Consider the following 15,120-nt stretch of genomic DNA (forward strand, 5'->3'; position numbering starts at 1 on the left):
TTACTCAGCTTTTACTTTGTCTACTGCTAAAATAATTAAAACTCACGTCAAATATTAAATAGAACCCAAAATATCCTGGACACATACTAAGATTTGGGGGCATTAAAAAATGAGTAAGCCTCCTTTTTCATTAAATCCTGTTGATATGAAAGGGAGCCATTAATACCATCTATTTTTCTTTTCTTTCAATTCAGCACAACTTTAGCCACTGCAATGTGTTTCTGAAGAGTGGGTCCAGCTATGTTAAATCACACACTGGTGCTTTATGGGGCTAAGGCAGATAAGACCATACAGAGTTGACCAGCTTGTGTAATGATCCCTTATACCTTATGTCTATGGAGTTGTCCTGTTGGTATTCTTTTCTTGCCTCCGCTAGTTGGAGCAATTGAACTCTCATGCCTAGTCATATCCTGGGATTATGTTGCATCTTGGACCTCATTATTGCTCAGGGAGAGGCAAAGTTTAAAAATGATCATGTTCAAAGAGAGTCCTGAAACCCGTGATCTCTTGGATTACACTCCCTACATCCAGAATACACACATATAGCCCTTCCTTGTTCCTAGCTGGGGGCTCTGAGTTCATACATATGCCTGTAGCTGGGCTGTATGGATTAGAGGTTTTTGCATTGCTTTTCAAGGATCTATTAATGGCAAATCACAAAACTGATGAGCTGGTATAGGAGAGAACACATTGCATGAGAAACAAGAAATTTATAAAGCAGGACTTTTTTGGAGTTGGGGCAAAAACTATTTTCATTTGGGCTGTATCACCTAATGAGTATGATGTGCATGTTAAGACAGAACATATACCCATTTTTGAGAACACTCTGGCCAGAAAGCATTCTGAAGGTAGTTTCATGATGAGACTCTTCTTTTTCTCTTTAGGTCCCACAGAGTTGTTCTTTGTGTGACCCTCACACCTTTTCTTTGTTCCCTGACATTTTATAGTGTTGATTTTCAAATGGGTAAGGTTCCTATGGATGTGTATCAGCATTTCTAGAAGGACATGTATGTATACTTTGGGAAAAAAAGGTGTTTCATGTTATAGTAGAATTTCATAACTTGGTAAACAGGATAAATCTACTATACCTGTAATATAAGTGAACAAAGTAAAGTTTGACAAATTCAGCCGGAGAGAATCTGCATCAGTGAGTGAGCCTTCAAAGGGTGTGCCTGATTGGGGCAGGGTCTCGTCTTCCTAGGAAGGTCATGTCAAGATTTTTCTGGGTGGTTGAGCATATCGTTTTTGTATATAACAGAGTAAAAGGATTTTTTTTAAAGCCTCAACCTTTAAAAACCAAAGCCTTTTTTAAAGGCTCTGGGCAAAAATAATAACAGGAAATGCCTTATTTCTCCTGTAGGATGAACTGAGACAGGAGTCCCCTTGCTAAGGTATATTCAGGACCCATGATATAGAATCTGGAAGAGAAAGGTAAGTGTTGTATGAAGATAGCCATGGTTTCAACAATACAGGCATTGCTTTCAATTGCATGAATGCGGTTGTCCTTGGAAAATGTAAAGAGAAGGAGGACTGAGGTCAGGGAGTCCAGCAAGGAGCCTCAGAATGGGGGTCCTAGGATCTTCAGAGCTGGTAGCTATGAAGCTGCAGTAGTTTTCCTCAAGAAACATCTGTGATGCATGTGGGAAGGGGTGGGGGACAGAGACTGCTTCCTAATCTCCATTGATGGTGTCCTGCATAGATGATGGGGGCAGAGGCCCCACCTGAGTTCATTCCTGGAACTCTTAGCAGAGAGAGTGCTCTCTGTAGGTGACTTTATGGTATCAATTGTACAGAGCCTTCTGAACCTATCCAAGCATGCTAGTCCCACAGTTTTCATGAGCAGTGGCTCTAGGGAACAAAAAGAGTGAGTTGGATAAGAGTGGGGACATAGGAGACTATATCAGAATCACAGCAAGGCAGATTTTTTTTTAAAGATTTTATTTATTTATTTATTCATGAGACAGAGAGAGAGAGGGAGAGAGAGAGAGAGAGAGAGAGAGAGAGAGAGAGAGAGGCAGAGGCACAGGCAGAGGAGAGGCGGGCTCCATGCAGGGAGCCCGACATGGGACTCCATCCTGGGTCTCCAGAATCAGGCTCTGGGCCAAAGGTGGCGCTAAACCTCTGAGCCACCCAGGCTGCCCTAGGCAGATCTAAGAAGTGAGTTTTAACATTAAAAGGAAGAGAGGGGGATCCCTGGGTGGCTCAGCAGTTTGGCGCCTGCCTCTGGCCCAGGGTGCAATCCTGGAGTCCCGGGATCGAGTCCCGTGTCAGGCTCCCTGCATGGAGCCTGCTTCTCCCTCTGCCTCTCTCTCTCTCTCTCTGTGTGTGTGTGTGTGTGTCTTTCATTAATAAATAAATAAAATATTTAAAAAAAGGAAGAGAAAGCCCAGTGAGCAGTGCCAGATGTGACAAAAATGTCCACATCTTCATAACTGATGATAGGAAAGGTGAGACAACTGAACACAATTTTGGTGAGGAGCTGGAAGGACCCTTTGTTGATGAGAGGATATGACCTCCTGTCATGCTATAGAGGGATACCAAGCAAGACCAAGGAATACCAAGAGGCAGAAAAAAAGGATGGGCACCACTGGCACAGAAACCATTAGAGAACATGCCTGAGCCATCCTGAGGACTTGCAAGAGAGAAAAAGGATTTTGGAGAATTGCAGTCCAGATAGGTCTCTGGTGGGAGCTCAGTTCTTAAGACTCCTAGATTATGGTCTCAAAAGCTGATGTACAAGAGACCTGGTGATGGGGCTAAGTACATGGAATAGGGGAGAAACCATGGGGATGGGGGTTCCTAAGACATGGGGGACAATTTCTGCAAGGAAAGATGTTCACTGCCAGGGGATCCAACAAGAAGCATATTCTCCAAAGACTTAGGGTATTGCTAAGTTGGCACAGGGCAGTCAGACTTCTCCCTTTTAAGGAAAACTGAGCCACAAATTATAAATACAAATAAATACTTTAGAAACCTCTTCCCGCCTTCCTTGGATGTTGATATTTAATGCAAGGATTGCTCTGACCAGTTTGTAGACTGCCTATAAACCAAAACAGGCTGCTTCTAAGGCTCTGATTCTTTACCAGCAACCTGGATATGTTATGTAAAATACCAACCAGGCAAGAAGGACCTATGAAAATCTAGGCAGGGAGCACATTCTTCAGTGTTCTAAAATACAAGGTAAAAAGTGACAACATCCCAGGGTGGTGTTGTGACAGTGGGAGGAGCAGGAAAGAACAATAATCTCTGGCATAATTCTGGCCAAAATGCTATAACCAGCACAAATATGCAAGAGCCTGGGACAAATGAAGAAGAGAAAATGGAACACAAATAGTATTCTATTGAGAATCACAATAAATAGGCTTCTCCTAAGTTCTTACTAACTGGCTTGGGACATTTGGGAAAGTAATTTAATGTCTCAGGACTTGGTTTCTTCCTGCACATGAGAGTTGAAGCAAGTGGTCGCTTGGATCCCTTCTCATCATGACATTCTGTGAATCTGGGATTCTGGGTAGTTTACAGACTAGAACACTCTCCCAGATTTTCCAGAATGAATACTATTCCTCTGATATGGCCTCAGCCAATACTCTGACTCTTCCCATCATCCCAGGGAACTTAGAAAATACCGGGGATGGATCCTTTAGTATCGGGTAAGAGATCTCACCGAGCAGTGCCAAGTTTTCTCCTCCGCCCTGTGTTTTCAATGCATTTGACTCTCAGCATGGTCCAAGCCATTCCCACCTTATTCATTTACCAAGAAATGCAATGACATTCAGTTGGACTATGGCACTGTTGCTTAGCCAGATAAGCCAACCAGTCATTAAGGAGACCCAAACCTTGATACAAAGCCCAGCATTTCAGAGAGAGACTGCTGAGTTTTGCTTGGCTTTTTAGTCCAGCGATCAGATAAAATGTGCTGGATAGACTTTAACTGTTACATAACCCTTGTAATTACAGGGTTTCACTTTGGAGCCCAAGGGATATGGTGCTCTGGTCTGAGCTCTGGGCCACCTAGGCCTCCCCTAGGCCATGCCTAGTCTCATAATCAAAAGCATAACTGTTTTTACTCTACTCACAGCAGTGGACTCCATACCAGAATTTTGGGGGTGCACTTTATTTCCTCAGTCTTTTCTAGAACCCAGTATTTGTTCATTCATGCCCTCATTGAATACTTACTGTGAAGAAGGCACTTTGTGGAATATTATGAAAATTAATCTTTTAGTGTTCCTATAAGGTTTGTTTATCTGACCCTCTAACCCAGGGGTCAGCAAACCATAGGTCCTGTACCACATGCAGCCCTCTGCCTGTTTTTATGCAACCTTACAAGTTAAGAATAGTTTCTACATCTTTAAATGGTTGGAAAAGAATTTAAAGGTGTAATATTTGAGAGATGTGAACATTTTACTCGATTCAGACTTCAGTGTCTATAGATAAAGCTGGAGAACACAGCTGTGGTAGGCAGACTCCAAAATGACCCCCAATGACATTCCTCCTTGTAGGATCTCCTCCCATTAAGTGCAAGCAGAACCTGTGAATACAATGAGGTTTCACTCTGGTAATTATGTTACATATGATAAGAGGGATTTTTGCAGTTGTAATTAAGGTTACTAATCAATTGACTTTGGATTAGTCTTTGGGAAGTTACTCAGATGGGCCTAAGCTAATCACATGAGCACTTTCAAAGTAAAGAGTTCTTCATGACGGGGAGTAAAAGAGGAAGTTTGAGAGATGTCCTCCAGCTGGTCTGGAAGAGAGCAAACATTCATACTATGAACAGCCTATGAGAGACCTGAGAAAGACTTCTAAAAACTGAGAATGACCCCCTCTCCCCGACATGAAGCAAGGAAGCTGGGATAATGATTTTAAAACCTCAAGGGCCAGGATTTTCCCAATACTCTGAGTGAGCTTAGAAGCAAATTCGTCCCCAGAGCTTACAGATGAGAGCCCTTCTGGCCAACACCTTCCTGTCAGGCTTGTCAGACCCTAAGTAGAGCACTCAGCCAAGCCCACCTAGCCTTCTGACGTTTAGAACTAGAAATAATAAATAAATGTTTTATGTCACTAAGTTTGTGGTCCTTTGCTATGCAGCAATAAAACAGTAATAAAACAGCCATGATCATTCACATGCATATTATTTATAACTGCTTTTCTACTGTATTAGCAGTCTTTAGTTGCAACAGAGACCATATGACCCACAAAACCTAAAATATTTACAATCTAGCCCTTTATTGGAAAAGTTTATCAACCTGTGTTCTAATCAAAAATATAATTTCACATCAGATATGTTTACTCAGAGTTTTGTGCCTGACCCAAGGTTGGCAAGAAATAGGACTTACATTCAGGACCACTTAGCAAGCCTTCCTTTCATCTGACTTAATTAGGCCCCAAATCTAGTAAACATGAGGCTATCCTGCAGACACATTCTCCATTCCAGTTTTTAAAAGGCTGGAGAGAGAGACAGAGACTGTTCATGTATTTAGAGAGAAAAAAGTTAGAGGAAGTTGGACCATATTGGAGATTGTCATTTTCTACATTATGAATTTCTGTAATAGTTGAATTTGTGTAATACGTTTTTATTAAATTAATAATAATTATAACCTTATTATTTTTAAAGGCTGCACCATGCTTTGCTTTGTGTTCCTTGGGGCAAGTGACCTAGAGAAGATAAGGGACGAAAACTATTACTTGGTGATCAGAAATTGAATTCACTCCATTGGTTCTTGATTTTTCGTTTCTTCATGATGTCCCTTTTACATTCACAGTGGAGCAAATGAAGATAATTCATTCTTCATCTACTAATATTGGTTATCTAGGAGACTAATTTTCAACCATTTAAAAATTTTAATACCCTCTAACACTGGTGCACCCACATTAAAAGATTTGTCGTATGTATTGGTTTTTTTTTTTGTTTTGTTTTTTCTTTTTTGTGTGTGTATGTGTGTTTGTTTTTGTTTTTGTTTTTGTTTTTGTTTTTTTTTTGTTTTTTTTTTTTTTTTTTTTTTTTAGAGAGAGGGAGCAACCATGTGCATGGGGCAGAGAGAGAAAGAGAATCTTAAATAGGCTCCATGCCCAGCACAGAGCCCAACATGGGGCTCAATCTCTAGGATCATGACCTGAGCTGAAATCAAGAGTTAGATGCTTAACTGACTAAGCCACCCAGGCACCCCTACCTTTTAGCTTTGAATTGAATTAAAACTCACATGATTCTGAGGATTGGAAGAAGAAGCTGAAGAGGATGTATTAGTTAGTGTCCTAGGGCTGGCTGCTGTTACAAATTATCACAAACTAAGTGGCTTAAAGACAGAAATTTATTCTTACAGTTTTGGAGGCTAGAGCCTGAAATCAAGGTATTGGCAGAGTTGATTTTTCTGTAGGTTCAAAGGGAGAATCCATTCCATGCCTTTCTCCTAGCTTCTGGTAGCTGCTGGCAACTCTCAATATTCCCTTGGCTTTTAACTGAATAACTCCAGTTTATGCCTCTGTATTCACATTGCCTTCTCTTCTGTGTGTTTGTATCTCAGATCTCTCTCTGCTTTTATCTTATGAGGACACCTGTCATTGGATTTAGGCCTACCCCAAATCCAGGATGATCTCATCTTGAGATCCTTAACTTAATTATACCTGCAATGATCCATTTGCCAAATAAGGTCACAATCACAGGTATAAGGGTTAGGACTTGTATGTACTTTTTTGGAAGTCACAATTCAATCTAGTCCAGAGGTATTTAACATGTTCCCAGAGCTGATAAGGAAGACTCTTTCTCAATCTCAAAGGTAGCAATTAAAATCAATAAATCCATCCTATATTGTAGAAAAGTTCCTTTTCTTTCCTCAGGGAGCTTTATGAATAGTCCACACCTGCCCCACCATGATCCTGTGATTATACATTGGACAATTCCTCAATGCTAAGGTATATGAGAGATGACAAACCTCCACACTATCCTATATGGGTGCCCCATCTTGTCTTTCCCTTTTTGTACATCTGGACAAAACCAAAGAATGAGGCAACATTAGAAGTATCAAAAGTCGGAGTAGTTATCCTCAAGTGTTAGATCCAGAATAGAACCCTGAGGAGTCTTTCTGTAAGTGGGAAGTTTTGCTCTCTAGCAGAAGAGTTTGGGTCTCTCTGGAAAGGAGTCCATGCCCTTTATTGTCCATGTGGTCTTGGGAAAATCTGATGCTGTGATCTGGTTTCTCTCTCTGTAAAGAAGGCATAACAATACCTTGCTACCTTACCACGGTGTTGTGTGAATTTGCTGACACCCATAAAGCTCCCTGAAAATGAAGAGGCTTACATAAGTCTCTGGCATTATTCACACAGCAAATGTTTTCCCCTGAGAATAAAGTAATAAATGGTACCATTGTGCAGCTGGTGGAACGTGTTCAAAAGTTTCCGTTCACAACTAGTAGATCAAGTTGTGGGTGGCTGTATGGACTTTCTGTGCTCATGCCAAGCTGCATCCAAAACAGCCAGCACAATGGGCTATCCTGGAATGAAAAGCTGTACTGTAAGAGGCAGCCAGATCATGGCATTGCATCACATAGGACAGTCCTGTGTAGCTGGTGACTTTGCATGCACCTTTTCCTTCCCGCACCTCTTCCAGCAGAAAGCTGGCAGAGACAGTGGCCACCTGGATATCTAACATGGCAGCAATTGAAAAGCAATTCTCTTCTTCTACCACACTAAAAAAACTTCTCAAGGCTAAGGATGGTCATGATTGTGAAGGATTATAATCATAGCTTTTCTTTTATTTGTTTGCTTTCTTGCTTGCTCACTTAATTTGGGGCCAGGAAAGAAAGTTATAAATCAAATGGAGTGTTCAGGTTAAGAACCTATTCTCTTTAAATACAGTCCATTTGAGTGGGAGTGTGTAGGAACAGTCTGGACAGAATGCCCCTGGCTGACATAGTAGACAGGGAAGGATCTTCTTTCTACCATTATAAGCCCTAGAAATATTCCAGGACATGATGCCATGATACAGGGAAAATGCCTTTCTTTCTTTCTTTCTTTCTTTCTTTCTTTCTTTCTTTCTTTCTTTCTTTCTCTTTCTTTCGATTTATTTATGTATTTTGGTGGGGGAGGGCAGAGGGAGGGCGAGAGAATCTCAAGCAGACTCCTTGCTGAGCATCGAGCCTAAGGCAGACTTGATCTCACAACACTGAGATCGTGACTTTAGCCAAAATCGAGAGCCAGACATTCAGCTGACTGTGCCACCTGGGCACCCCTTTTAGCAAGGCTTGGGGCTCTAGGCTCAGATGTCACATTTAAGAAAATGACAGATATTTTAAGTAAAAGGAAGATTAGCTACTGAAGATACTACAATTACTTTTTAAAAGAAATCATGTTTAATTAGAGATATTTGGAAATTATACTAACAAGTTCTCTCCCATCAAGGTTCTTCCCCTGAATGGTAAATATTCTCACATTAAAAAGCTTAGGAAGGGGACACCTGGGTGGCTCAGTGGTTGAGCACCTGCCTTTGGCCCAGGATGTGATCCTGGAGTCTGGGGATCAAGTCCTGCATTGGGCTCCCTGCATGGAGCCTGCTTGTCCATCTACCTGTGTCTCTGCCTCTCTCTCTCTGTTTCTCTATGACTAAATAAATAAAATCTTTTAAAAATTTTTTAAAAAAATAAAAAGCTTAGGAGGAATCACAGAATAATGGAATTTTTGAACTGTGAATGATCTACCTTGATATAAAACTATTTGATAACTTCTCAAATTCCATGGACAATCTGACATCTTTTTCCTTTCTTTTCAATGGCAACCATGAACAAAAAATCTTGAAGTTAATGAGCTTAGGTCAGCAAAAGTAGAAAAGAAAATCTAAGTATCTAAGTTTGAAGTTGGGTATAATCTTTTGGTTTTAAGCAGAGGCTGTGGAGGAATGCTGTGCAGCCCATAGCGTACATGTATTTGAGGTTCCCTTGAACCCCTTCTTCCTCCCCTCCAGGCACATCCTGTTTCTAGACAATCTGTCATCCATTCATCAGTGCCCATTTGTAGAGCACCCACCATGTACTCAACAGTGCTAGAGGTACAAAGAAATACCAGGCACAGTCACTGTCCTTATGGAGCCCCTAACCTAGTGAAGAACAAAGTGATGAGTGTTGACAGAATCCAGGTGAGACCTGGAATCATCGAAGGGAATTCGTCATGATGCCCTGCTGCAGGCCTAAACATTCAAGGTCCTGGCACCTCTGTTGACTTGACTTTTCTTTCTGGAATGCCTTTTGCTACACATATCGTGAGAACCATGGCCCAAAATTGCATTACACGGTTCTCTCCTAGTTCAGATGAGTTTCAGTCACCTCCTGGAGGATGTAGAGCAACACAGGTAGGCTGGTCAGAGAAAGTCACTTATTTCTAGAAAAACCACACAGCAGGCTTGGAGAACATTGCATTAATATTTCTACTAATATTTGACTAGACCCATCTTAGGCACTTTAATTTTTGCCAGAATTTCTTCATCAATGTGCAGTATGGGGACCCAGAGGCTGGACAGTGCTGACCATTGGTGACCAAGTTCAGAGGCTCTGAAGGTGCTATTTGCCTGCACAAGGCCAAGCGTGCTTATGAGCCTGAGAGACATAATTATTTGAACACTATAATATGCTGGCTTTCTGGTAAGCTTTGAGGAAGCAGACACTAGTATCTCCGGTGAACTCCATGGGCCCCTGACCACAGACTGCCTGCCCCTTTCATGTTAATCCAGTGGCCTGAGGCCAGACCATCTGGGAAAAAAACGGATGAGACACAGAGATGATTCAAGGAGAAGGTGGTGTGTTTCCACTCTGATACTAAGGCTTGGGGTCTTCCTTCAGCAGTTTCATGGCAGACTCTATTAATTACTTATTCTATACTCAACCCTCCACTCTTCCCAGGTTTCTTCAGAGAAGCAATATGCCCACTTATTGCCTTGCTTTTCTAGCCTCTCTCACTGCTGGAAGAAGCTTATGATGTTACCTGAGCCAGTAAGATATAAGCTGAAGTGAGACTGGAACTTTTGAAAAGGCTTTGTTTTCCTGCTAAGAAGGGACCCGTGTGTTTGGCATCACTCTTCCCATCTCCTCTTCTTTCTGCCTTAGACATGAGCATGATGTCAGGAAAGCAACAGCCATTATGTAGCCAAGAGGCAACAAAGATGAAGACAAAGACAAGACTCTAAGCAAAGTGAACAGGAAGATCCATTTATGTGTGTACTTATATATTTTTTTTAAAAAATTTTAATTCCAGTTAGTTAATATACAGCATATTAGTTTCAGGTGTATAATATAGCAATTCAACAATTCATACATCGCCCAGTGTTCATCACAAGTGCCCTCCTTAATGGCGAAATGGGAATCACCTATTTCAACTACCCCCCCCCACCTGTCTCCCACCTACCTCCCCTCTGGTAACCATCTACTTGTTCTCTATAATTAAGAGTCTGTTTCTTGGTTTGTCTCTCTTTTTCCCTTTGCATTTTTGTTTCTTAAATTCCACATGTGTGAAATCATATGGTATTTGTCTTTCTCAGGTTGACTTATTTTACTCAGCATTATTATACCTAGCTCCATCCATGTCATTGCAAATGGCAAGAGTTCATTCTTCTTTATGGCTGAATAATATTCCATTGTACACATATACCACATCTTCCTTATTCATCTATCAGTGGACACATAGGCTGCTTCTATATCTTGGCTATTGTAGATAATGCTGCTATAAACATTGGGGTGAATGTATTCCTTTGAATTTGTGTTTTTGTATTCTTTGGGTAAATACTCAGCAGTGCTATTGCTGGATCATAGGGTTGTTCTATTTCTAACTTTGTAAGGAATCTCCATACTGTTTTCCACATTGCCCGCATAAGTTTGCATTCCCATCAACAGTATGCAAGGGTTCCTTTTCCTCCACATCCTCACCAACACTTGTTTCCTGCGTTGTTGATTTTAGCTTTTCTAACAGGTGTGAGGTGATATCTCACTGTAGTTTTGCTTTGCATTTCTCTGACAATGAGTTATGTTGTGCATCTTTTCATATGTCTGTGGGCCATGTGGATGTCTTCTTTGGAGATATATCTGTTCGTGTCTTCTATTCATTTTTTATTGGATTGTTTTTTGGGTGCTAGGTTGTACCAGTTCTTTTTTTTTTTAATTTTTATTTATTTACAATAGTCACACACACACACACACACACAGAGAGAGAGAGAGAGAGAGAGAGAGAGAGAGGCAGAGACATAGGCAGAGGGAGAAGCAGGCTCCATGCACCGGGAGCCCGACGTGGGATTCGATCCCGGGTCTCCAGGATTGTTCCCTGAGCCAAAGGCAGGCGCCAAACCGCTGCGCCACCCAGGGATCCCGGTTGTACCAGTTCTTTGTATACTTTGGATACTAACCCTTGACGGGATATATCATTTGCAAATATCTTCTCCCATTCCATACGTTGCCTTTCAGTTTTGTTGATTATCTCCTTTACTCTGCCAAAGCCTTGTATTTTGATGTAGTCCCAATAGTTTATTTTTATCTTTGTTTTCCTTGCCTCAGGAGACCTATCTAGAAAAAAGTTGCTACAGTCAATGTCAGAGAAGTTACTGCCTGTGTTCTCTTCTGAGATTCTTATGATTTCATGTCTCATATTTATGTCTGTAATCCACTTTGAATTTATTTTTGTGTATGTTTTAAGAAAGTAGTACAGTTTCATTCTTTTGTATGTGGCTGTCCAGTTCCCAGCACCATTTGTTGAAGAGACTATCTTTTTCCCATTGGATATTCTTTCTTGTTTAATTGGCCACATCATTGTGGGTTTATTTCTGGGTTTTTATTCTGTTCTGTTGAGCTCTATGTCTTTTTTTTTTTTTTTTGCCAGTACCATACTGTTTTGATTATAACAGCTTTATAATATCATTTGAAATCTGGAATTGTGATGCCTCTAGCTTTTCTTTTCTTTTTCAAGGTTGCCTTGGCTATTTGGGGTCTTTTGTGGTTCTATACAAATTTTAGGATTGTTCATTCTAGCTCTGTGAAAAATGCTGTTGGTATTTTGGTATTTTGATAGGGATTGCATTAAATATGTAGATTACTTTGGGTTTCTTCCAATCCATAAGCATGAATATCTTTCCATTTCTGTGTGTCTTCTTCAATTTCTTTCATCAGTGTTTTACAGTTTTCAGAGTATAGGTCTTTCACCTGTTTTGTTAGGTTTATTCCTAGATATCTTATTATTTTTGGTGCAATTGTAATTGGGATTGATTCCTTAATTTCTCTTCCTGTGCCTCACTGTTAATGTATAGAAATGGAACAGAAAGAAAGAAGGAAGGAAGGAAAGAAAGAAGAAAGAAAGGAAGGAAGGAAGGAAGGAAGGAAGGAAGGAAAGAAGGAAAGAAAGAAAGAAAGAAAGAAAGAAAGAAAGAAAGAGAAAGAAGAAAGAGAAAAAGGGCACAGATTTCTGTATATTGATTGTATCCTGTGACTTTTCCTGAATTCGTGCATCAATTTTTATTTCTTTTTGTTGTCTAATCGTTGTGGCTAAGACTTCCAGTACTTTTATTTTTCTGCTATTTGAGTAAAAATGATGATAGTGGACATCCCAGTCTTTTTCCTGACTGTAGGAGAAAAGCTCTCAGTTTTTTCCCATTAAGAATAGTATTAGCTGTTGGTTTTTCATTGTTGGCCTTTATTATGTGGGAGTATGTTCCCTCTAAACCTACTTTGTTGAGGACTTTTTATCATGAACTGGTGTTGTACTTTGTCAAATGCTTTTTCTGCATCTATTGATGACCATATGGTTCTTATTCTTTCTCTTATTGATGTGAAGTATCACATTGATTGATTTGAAAATATCGAACCATCTTTGCACCCCAGAAATAAATCCCACTTGATCCTGGTGAATTTTTTTTTAATGCATTGTTGGATTTTGCTGAGGATTTTTGCATCTATGTTCAGAAATACTGGCCTATGGTTCTCCTTTTTTTGTGGTGTTTTTATTTGGTTTCAGTATCAGGGAAAGGCTGGCCTCATAGAATGAGTTTGGAAGTTTTCCTTCATTTTTTGTTTTTTGGAGTAGTTTGATAAAAATAGATATTAACTCTTCGAATATTTGGTAGAATTTGCCTGCGAAGCCTTTGGTCCTGGACTTTTGTTTGTTGGGAGTTTTTTGATTACTGATTCAATATCTTTGCTGGTTATCAGTCTGTTCAAATTTTCTGTTTCTTCCTGTTTGAGTTCTGGAAGATTATGTTTCTAGGAATTTATCCATTTCTTCTACATTGTCCAGTTTGTTGGCATATAGTTTTTCATAATACTTTCTTTTTTAAACATTTATTTATTTATTTATTTTTATTTATTTATTTATTTAAATTGGGGTTCAATTTGCCAACATCTATCATATCACCCAGTGCTCATCCCATCAACATAATACTTTCTTATAATTGTTTGTATTTCTGTGGTGTTGGTTGTTATTTCTCCTTTGTCATTTGTGGTTTTACTTGAGGATCCATTCATTTATTTAGGTAATATTTATTAAGTGTCTGCTGTGTATCAGGAACTGTTTTAGTTGCTAGAGATATAAAAGTGAACAAAGCATACAAAATCTTTTGCTTCCTTGAAGTTTGCATTTTAGTGGTGATAGGAGAGAAAGATAATATTTACTATATAATAAGTGAAAGATATAGTATGTCACATAGTGATAAGTGCTATAGAGAACAGAAAAGCAGACATACACTGGGTGGGGCCTCAGCTGCTTACATAAGGGCTTTGATATTCCTCTGAGCAAATCATTGTAGGGTTGTGAATAGAGATGTAATATGGTCTGACATATTTTAAGAAGATCACTCTGGCTATTGTGTTGAGGATAGATTGAAAGAAGAAAGATAGAGTCAAGGTCTCCACGGGCATCTGTGAACACTAAGCCAACACTGGTAATTGCCTGCTTCCAGAAGTCTTGTTATCTATGGAAAATGATTCATTATTTTTTCAAGCTACTTCTAGTCAACTATTCTATCACTTGCAGCCAAACTTGTTTCTAACTGATACAGACAATTACCATAGTTTGTGAATACCTACTATGTGTCAGATGTTGTACTAGGTCCTAGGGGCACAAATATGAAAATATTTGTAGTTCTTATTATCAAAAAGTCTGGTAAGGTCCTTATACTCCAATTCTGGGAGAACTAATTGGCAAATGTTATAATGCAATAAGGCAATTTCTTTAGCAAAATTTTTGTGGAAGGTGGGGTGAACATAGGGTAGATAGGAGGGCACCTTAGCCAAGTGAAGAGAAGGCTTCACGAAAGCTCGGCAAGTGTTTCCCACGTTATCAAGTTAGTGGAGGGCATTACAGCCAGAAAGAACCAACCTCATGTGCAATATAGAACATGGAGTGTTTGAAACCTCTAAATAGATCAGTATTCTTGGGGGACTAGAGTTTGGCATGGGGGACATGATGGCAAGAAGTGATGGAAGATTAGGCTGGAGGTGGATGGGAGAGATGATGCAGGACTTTGTATGGGCTATGGAGGAATATGATTTATCCTTTAGAGAATAGGGAGGCAGTGGAGCTATCACTCTGGCAGCAGGATTAACAAGTGTTTTAAGGGAGTGAGACTGTAGAATAGGCAAGTGCAGGAATCCAGCAAACAAGCAGTATAGCCGGAGCCAAGGTAGGGTTGGCATAGAGAGGAAGGAATGCAGAGCTGGTAGTTTGTATGGGGTAAAAGATAAGGAGACAATCCAGAATGACCAACATACTGCACGTACCTCTGCATGAATAGCCAGGTAATGTTTTTGGCATAGAGATTACACCAAGAGACAGTAACTGGTATTTTTATGGACTATATTAAAGTATGACTGGTTTTGATATAAGCCTTTGGAGATTATGTCTGCTTAGCAGGTGATTCCATGTCACTAGCTTTGTGGAAACCAGAGGGTAGCCCTAATATCTAGTCCAGGCTGTGCTTACCTCCTTCCATGTGGCTTTGTGTTCAGTACACCATTTGAATGTCTTTTATATTCTCAACATCACTGCATAGGTAATAATACTAACAATGGCCGTAGTTGGGAATTAGCATATGGCAAACATATTACATATACTCTTTTAAATTTTGTAATAGCACTGCAAAGAAAGTATAACTAACTTGAGGCC

General features: G+C 40.0%; 1 protein-coding gene across 1 annotated transcript in view; it reads left to right on the forward strand.

Moving 5' to 3' along the window:
- The window catches only part of ANKRD55 (ankyrin repeat domain 55), a 409,242-nt gene that overhangs the window by 130,735 nt on the left and 263,387 nt on the right, over positions 1 to 15,120 (forward strand). Inside the window, exon 6 of the mRNA XM_055332857.1 lies at positions 1,361 to 1,431. The gene's annotated coding sequence lies outside the window, so the exon portion shown is untranslated. The remainder of the gene's footprint in view (positions 1 to 1,360; positions 1,432 to 15,120) is intronic.

Source organism: Nyctereutes procyonoides, unplaced genomic scaffold, assembly GCF_905146905.1.
Source record: "Nyctereutes procyonoides isolate TBG_1078 unplaced genomic scaffold, NYPRO_anot_genome, whole genome shotgun sequence".
Classification (NCBI taxonomy): domain Eukaryota; kingdom Metazoa; phylum Chordata; class Mammalia; order Carnivora; family Canidae; genus Nyctereutes; species Nyctereutes procyonoides.